This window comes from Octopus bimaculoides, chromosome 4 (assembly GCF_001194135.2).
Source record: "Octopus bimaculoides isolate UCB-OBI-ISO-001 chromosome 4, ASM119413v2, whole genome shotgun sequence".
NCBI classification, from domain to species: domain Eukaryota; kingdom Metazoa; phylum Mollusca; class Cephalopoda; order Octopoda; family Octopodidae; genus Octopus; species Octopus bimaculoides.
In genome coordinates this window covers 97,184,163-97,192,130 of record NC_068984.1, presented here as the reverse complement: position 1 = coordinate 97,192,130, position 7,968 = coordinate 97,184,163, and the positions used below count along the sequence as shown (strand labels likewise).

General features: G+C 39.7%; 1 protein-coding gene across 1 annotated transcript in view; it reads right to left on the bottom strand.

Annotated features, from left to right (window-relative positions):
• The window catches only part of LOC106876838 (zinc finger protein 706), a 21,956-nt gene extending 15,928 nt beyond the window's left edge, over positions 1-6,028 (bottom strand). Inside the window, exon 1 of the mRNA XM_014925555.2 lies at positions 5,780-6,028. The gene's annotated coding sequence lies outside the window, so the exon portion shown is untranslated. The remainder of the gene's footprint in view (positions 1-5,779) is intronic.
• Positions 6,029-7,968: the final 1,940 nt, after the last annotated feature.

The following is a 7,968-nucleotide window of genomic DNA, read 5'->3' as shown; positions in this document are numbered from 1 at the left end:
ATCTGATAGAATTCTGGCAGAACTGTGTAGCAACAGATCGCCAGCAATTGCTTCATCAGAAATTGCCGTCCTAGCTCCTGTGAAAAGGGATTATCCTGCTATGTATAATCAGGGTAGCGCAAAAAATTGTTTTGCACAAGCATTTGTACAGTCAATTAGATGGATGAAATTTACGTACGCTTAATAATGTTACGCAAAACAGCCTTCAGACTTTCCCTATTAATTTCATTGTCTTTTGAATTATGAACATATTTACATCATAAGGGTTTTTTCGTTGTAAGGCTTTCTTTTTTAGTTGATTTTCACCTAGCAAGACTCATCGCAGATGGCATAATAAGTCAGACCCGAACAACGCCGGGTAATGCTGCTAGTATATATATATATCTTGCAGACTATCTCATTGACGAATGACGTACATGGCGTACATGCAGGCTATGGTTTTGGTTCCCGCAATGAGGAGGGAACCAGGCTGCTGGAGTTCTGAGATGCAAATGACCCTATGGTTTGCAATACTAACTTCAGAAAACTTACCAGTCACATACCGTTCTGGCAGACACACTAGCCAAATTGACTACACCCTCACCAGGAAAAGGAAAAAATGGCTGCTTATAAATGCCAAAACCTTCCCAGGCGAAGAATGCACCCCACAACATAGACTAGTAGTTAGTGACTTCAGGATCAGGGCTAAGTGGTTGCCCAGAAGACAACCAGTATGGAGGAGAAGGGTCTGGAAGCTTAAAGATCCTGCAAATGGACAGAGATTTAGAGACTTATTACTTGAAGCCTTTGATGAAATAGAAAGGGATATAGCTTCACATGATGTAGAAGACAACTGGAGGTTTCTACGGGACAACCTGCTGAGAGCCACTGACCAGATCTGTGGATGGTGCAAAGTCCCCTCTCAACCCAAAATAACGTGGTGGTGGAACGTTGTTGACAGGGCTATTAGACAAAAGAAACAGGCTTGGAAGGACTGGAAGAATGGTGGTAGGAGGGAATTGTATTAGACTGCCAGAAGGGAAGCTAGGCAACAGGTTTATTTAGCCAGAGGGGAAGCAGATAAGGAAAATTTTACAATGTTCTGCGTCGTGAGGACCAACGACTTGAGAGAATCGTAATGTCGTAGGAAATGTGTCCGCATGGATGATGGTACGCTTGCCCAAAACGAGGCCACAAAGAGAGAGGTTTTGAGACACCACTATGAAAAGTTGCTCAATAAAGAGAATGTATGGGAGAAAGATAGTCTGCCAAATGTTGACCCAACAGAGGGACCAGCTATCCAAGTTGACAGTACCATGGTAGATAAAGCGATCAAGAGTATGAAGACAGGGAAAGTCCCCGGCCCATCAGGAATCACTGCAGAGATGTTCAAAATATCTGGCAGTGTCAGCTATAGCCTAGTCACCCATATTGTTAATCAGATGATACATGAAGGAGTCATAAGCAATGACTGGTGTAGCAGCACCAAAGTCAACTGCTACAAAGGTAAAGGTGACGCTTTAGATACAAATAATTACAGAGGTATCAAGTTGTTGGATCAGGTAATGAAAGTCATGGAGAGGGTCATAGCCCAACTAATTAGGGAGAGACTCAGTTTAGATGAGATGCAGTCTGGGTTTGTGCCAGGGAAAAGCACCATTGATGCTATATTTCTGGTAAGACAACTGCAGGAGAAACACCTAGCCAAAGATAAACCTCTGTACCTGGCTTTTGATGATATGGAGAAAGCCTTTGACAGGGTCCCCCGATCTCTTATCTGGTGGTCAATGAGGAAACTAGGGATAGATGAATGGTTAGTGAGAGCTGTGTGAGCCATGTACAGAGACGATGTCAGTAAGGTGAGCGTTGGCAACGAGTACAGTGAAGAATTCCGGGTAGAGGTAGGGGTCCACCAAGATTCTGTCCTCAGCCCCCTCCTATTTATCATAGTCCTCCAGGCAATAACACAGGAATTCAAGACAGGATGCCCCTGGGAGCTCCTCTATGCTGATGACCTTGCACTGATTGCTGAGTCACTATCAGAACTAGAGAAGTTTCAGGTGTGGAAGCAAGGACTAGAATCGAAGGGCCTTAGAATCAACCTAGCTAAAACCAAAGTCCAAATAAGTAGGAAGGTAGACAAAACACAAACCCCTTCAGGTAGATGGCTCTGCTCAATCTGTAGAAAAGGCGTAGGTAGAAACTCTATAAGATGTACCCAGTGTAAGCTATGGACACATAAGAGGTGCAGCAATATCAAAGGAAGGCTAACTAGGAAGTTAGTTTTTGTTTGTGGCAGATGTTCAAGAGCAATAAACACTGAAAATGTGCAGAAAACAACTTCTGCCACATTTCAGGGAGAAAAACTAGACTTAGTTGATAGCTTCCGTTATCTAGGTGACGAAGTTAGTAGTTGGGGAGGGTGCACTGAAAGTGTAGCTGCTAGAATAAGAATAGCCTGGGCAAAGTTCAGAAAGCTCCTACCTCTGCTGGTGACAAAGGGCCTCTTGCTCAGAGTAAAAGGCAGACCGTATGACGCATGTGTATGAACAGCCATGCTACATGACAGTGAAACATGGGCCGTGACCGCTTTGGACATGCCTAAGCTCCCAAGGAATGAAGCCAGTATGCTCTGATGGATGTGTAGTGTCAGTGTGCAAACTCGACAGAGTGTAAGTACCTTGAGAGAAAAGTTGAACCTAAGAAGCATCAGTTGTGGTGTGCAAGAGAGATGATTGCGCTGTTATGGTCATGTGGCGAGAATGGATGAGGATAGCTGTGTGAAAAAGTGCCATACCCTAGTGGTTGAGGTTACCTGTGTAAGGGGTAGACCCCAGGAATACCTGGGATGAGTTGGTGAAGCACGACCTTTGAACATTAGGCCTCACCGAGGCAATGACTTGTGACCAAGACCTTTGGAAATATGCTGTATGTGATAGACCCGGCAAGCCAAGTGAGACCATAATCTGAGGCCTCTGCCAGGGGTGTAGCCAGCCCACTTATGCGTACCTTTCCTTCATTGGACACTAAACTCCACTTGCGAAGGCCTGTTGAGGCAAGTGAAATTGAAATCGAACCAAATTCGCCGACTGGCACCCATGCCAACCTCTACTTCATTGAACACTAAACTCGACTTGCAAAGACCTGTTGGGGGCAAGTGAAATCGAAATCGTGATGGCACCTGTACCAGAGGAGCACTAAGAGCACCGTCTGAGTGTGATCATTGCCAGAGCAGCTGTCTGGTTTCTGTGCCAGTGGCACGTAAATAGCACCATTTGAGCATAATCATTACCAGCGTCGCCTTACTGGCACTTGAAAAAACATTCGAGCAAGGTCGTTGCCAGTGCCGCTGGACTGGCTCCTGCGCAGGTGGCACATAAAATACACTATTTTGAGCGTAGCTGTTGCCAATACCGCCTGACTAGCCTTCATGCTGGTGGCACGTAAAAGCACCCACTAAACTCTCGGAATGGTTGGCGTTAGGAAGGGCATCCAGCTGTAGAAACTCTGCCAAATCAGATTGGAGCCTGGTGTAGCCATCTGGTTCACCAGTCCTCAGTCAAATCGTCCAACCCATGCTAGCATGGAAGGTGGACGTTAAATGATGATGATGATGAAGGTAATGGAAGGGTCAGAGAGACGATGGATGGTGAGAAAAACTTAAGGAGGAAATTGGGGGAGAGGTGTGTATGTGTATTCAATAACGAACTAAAAGCAGTGCTAGAGTTGAAAACATTATCAACTGCATATATTCAGCATATGCGTTTTGTTTGTTCACTGCAGTATAGCACATGAGAGATGACTCCTACATTATGCTGGGTATTAAAACACCTGAAAATCAGAGACAGGCAAGACAACTCACCTCTGATCCCATTCAGGAGTGATGGATAGCGATATTTCGCCATTTTTGTGGCTTATCAACAACAGGAACCTGAATCAAACAGCAAATATTTGCTACACATGTGTGTGCATTATAACGATAGATGTTAGGCGATCTATCGTTATAATGCACACACATGTGTAGTAAATATTTGGATGTGTGTATTTCTAAAAGGTCTTGGGATCTAACAATACGCTATAAACTAAACCCTTTATGGACGAGAAACCTAAGGTAATCCCACAAACTGGCCTTCCCCATTTTTTATATATGCTGCTCTTTATCTTAGAGTGTGCTTCTTTCTGATTTATGTTTTTACAGACGATATATATATATATATATATATATATATATATATATATATATATATATATATATATATACATACATATATATATCTAACAAAACTGTCCGATGAACGGGAACGTGAAACTCAGAGTAACATTTTTTTTGTTATATTTCTGCTGCTTTTAAATAAAGTATATATATATATATACCACATGGCAATTTGACTGCTATCTCTTAACAGTTGCAATCACCGTTTAACCCTAGGGCAACTGTTATCGTATAAAGCTGTAATCACAAACTTTACTGCAGTATCTTTTTGTACATACCTAGTCTGCTTTATCTACAACCCATCCCTTTTCTTTTTTAGCTCAGTGCGATGTGATTTGGCTAGTTCTAATCAATGGTGTGTATATTACAAACATATGTGTATATATATATATATATATATATATATATATATATATATATATACACACAGTGAGACCTTATCATAAATTAGGAATGGAACCTTATAGGTAACAATAACCGGTTGATAACATCCTGGACATGTTTGGGACCTACTAAACCTGATAGTACCGTCCCTGGTTATAAGCGATATATATATATATATATATATATATATATATATAAATATATAATATATGTGTATGTGTGTGTGTATACACACGTGTGCGAGTGTGATACAATGTACGGTCTGTTATAAGCGCGCGCAGTGTTACATTTAATGATAGGGTCCTGCTTCGAGGTGACCCTACTCACTAACGATTTTACGATTTTTTCTTCAGAGATGCCGTATTTCAGAATACTTGAAAAAACAACGTCTTGTTTTGTTATGAGCCCCTAAATCAAACCTGATCAAACAGAACCAAAGTCACATACGTTTCAGCCTTGACTATCCATTTTATTTCATCGAATGTCATTCACTTTTTCATTTTATTTCTTTTTAGATAATTAAGTATAAATTTGAGGAGGATTTGGCTCTTTTTTTCAAATAGGTCGAGCAACCACGTACAGCTGTTCTCTGATCAAGTAGGATTATGACAAAAGGCATTCCTGCCATGGCCATCGCGTCTTACGATTTCATCGTCCTTTAACCAATTTTTGAAAATGTTAAGGTGCGTGCTCTGAGATAGATTTGGTTGTTATTTGTAGAAGATTGAACAATGTCCGTGTTCGAGAGACAATAAAAACAAAGAAATAAGGATCGCCTTTATTTACTATTATGATAGAGGGAAGCGGTAGACATTAACAAGGTTGAAGACAGAGAAAACGGCGGCAAGAGGAGAAAGCCGGTCGACCGTATTCACACATCTGAAATTACGAACACAATGTGTGTGTATGTACACACACATATATATATTTATTTATTTATTTATTATAAGGAAGTATATATACAACACGTGTATATAAATCCATATTTCATGCGTACAGACGGCTATCTTACATGCAATATAGCAATGTATGCGTGTGTGTGTATACATATGTATTGAAAAATACGAGCCACGTATCTGCTATACAGATAGATATACAAACGATTATTTCATATTTATAATATAGCATTGTGTGTGTATATAAATTATATATAAATATTTAGAGCAGCGGTGTAGTTCTGAAAGAAGGGAGGAAATTACTTACTTTGGTTAAATTGAGGTTTTGACTGAAGTTCGTAAGAAGAAAAAACTTAATATTCCTTCGAAGGTATAATCTTGTCAGTATGTTATAACTATATATATATATATATTTACTACGTCTGTGTGAGTGTATTTATGTACTAAAGTCTTGTGAAGGCGGTGGTTTTACATGTATGTGTGAGAGAGAACGTGAGACGACGGAGGAAGTTACCAGAAACCCACAGATACGTCACACTCGTGGTCGTCGCAGTGGTGCTTGTAGCGGTCACGTGACAGAATGGTCGTTGGGTATTTTTTAATTTTTATCGTTGCTTATCTTATCAATAAACCAAGTAAAGTAGTAGAATCCGAAAAATATTTGTAATTTCTGCATCGACAAATAGTAATTTTTGTACTTTCCTCAAGCTCTTAATTCCTGAAAATGTCGTAGGGACGCTGTCGTGACTTTGGACGTAGATGTGGCCATTCATTTGAGAAATGTACATGCGATGGCAAACAAGGTGAAAAGAAAACAACTTTTTGACTATTACACAGAAAACTAGTCTATATTTTGTAAATCCTGACCATACAATGTTATATACAGCCACAATGGAAGAGACAGTGTTTGGTCTAAAGCAAATAGCACATAATGCATGAAATTTCAGTCCCTTCTCAACTTATTTACAAGTTTATTTTGCGTCATTTTCACAAACACTATGTTCACGTCATTCATTAAATGCACTACACATTATCTTGTGTAATACCGATTATGATTTCTTTTTCAGCTTCATTCATTGCAAGTGCTTTCACTATTGGTCGTCGTTATGTTTATATAAAACGCAAGATCGCCAAACGTTGTTGCCCATCCCTCTCCAGGTCAACCACAGCCAAGTCTCCCAGAGTGAAAAAATAGTGGAATAGTACTTTTTGACATTGAAGAAAAGAAAAGCAAACATTGTTTCACTGAGATTTGAACCGAGTCGGATCGAATACTGTATGACATTCTATCCAACACTCTCACGATTCGGCTATTTCGCCGTCTTATGCTAAAACAACCGAAACAGTAGAAATAATGTTATACAGTGAGAACGAAAAGAAAGTGTGATGTTTTGAGTAGAACTCTTCGTCGAAGAGAAATAAAATGTCTACTTGAGTTGAAAGACAACTATATTAATCATTATATTACACATACAAGCTAACGAGGGATTTCTGTGAGGGCACTCGACCTGCATTAAACAAAAGTCAGATTTTTCTCAGATCGTACCTGACTGTTTTATATAAGGACAAAAAAGAAACATCCGTTAATATGACCTTATATACTACTAAAAGATGGCTAGAACGCTTTTGACCTCAGGTTTTTATGATCAGGGTTGATATGAGACTAAACTCCACCATTGTATGTATTGCTTCATAAGGCAGTGTTGAGGCAGAATTGTTAACACGTAAGGCAAAGTGTTTAGCTGCATTTCTTCTGGGTTTATGTTTTGAGCTCAAATTCCACCGATGTCGACTTTGTCTTTTGTCCTCTCAGGATGGATAAGTACCAGCTGAGCACTAGGATCGATATAATCGGCTAACTCCCTCCACCAAATTTTCAAACCATGTGTCTACAGCAGAAGCAATAATATTTATTGCTTATGGTTTATCCCACTGAAAATCTGTATCTATCTATTGACATATGAATATTGTGACGGCAAGAAAGTAATTTCGGTTTTTTAGTGTGAAATAAAAGTAATTTTTTTATACAAAGAATGAACTTTATTCAATTATGTATTTTCCATAATGTTCGGTGACCTTTTTGCCAACTTTCTAGCAACTTCATGATTCTGTGTTCATAGAACTTCGGGTCTTTATCAGTCAAAAACTAAAGTAAGTGCAATTTCAGGTTATCATTATTGAAAGTTTTACCGTTCAAAGAATTTTACAAACTTCGGAATCTGATGGTGCAAGGTCAGGGCTATTTGGTGGATGTGACATCACTTCCCAACCAAGCTCCAATAATTTTTCATGAGTTAGCAAAGACGTGTGGTCTAACGTTGTCATGGTGGAACATGATTCCTTTACGATTTGCTAATTCTTTGATTGCTTCCTCCAGTTTCGTTAGTTGTTGACAGTAAACATCTGAATTGATTGTTTGGTTCCTTGGAAGCAGCTCAAAATATACAAAACCTTTGTAATCCCACCAAATTGACAGCATGACCGTTTTTGATGCAA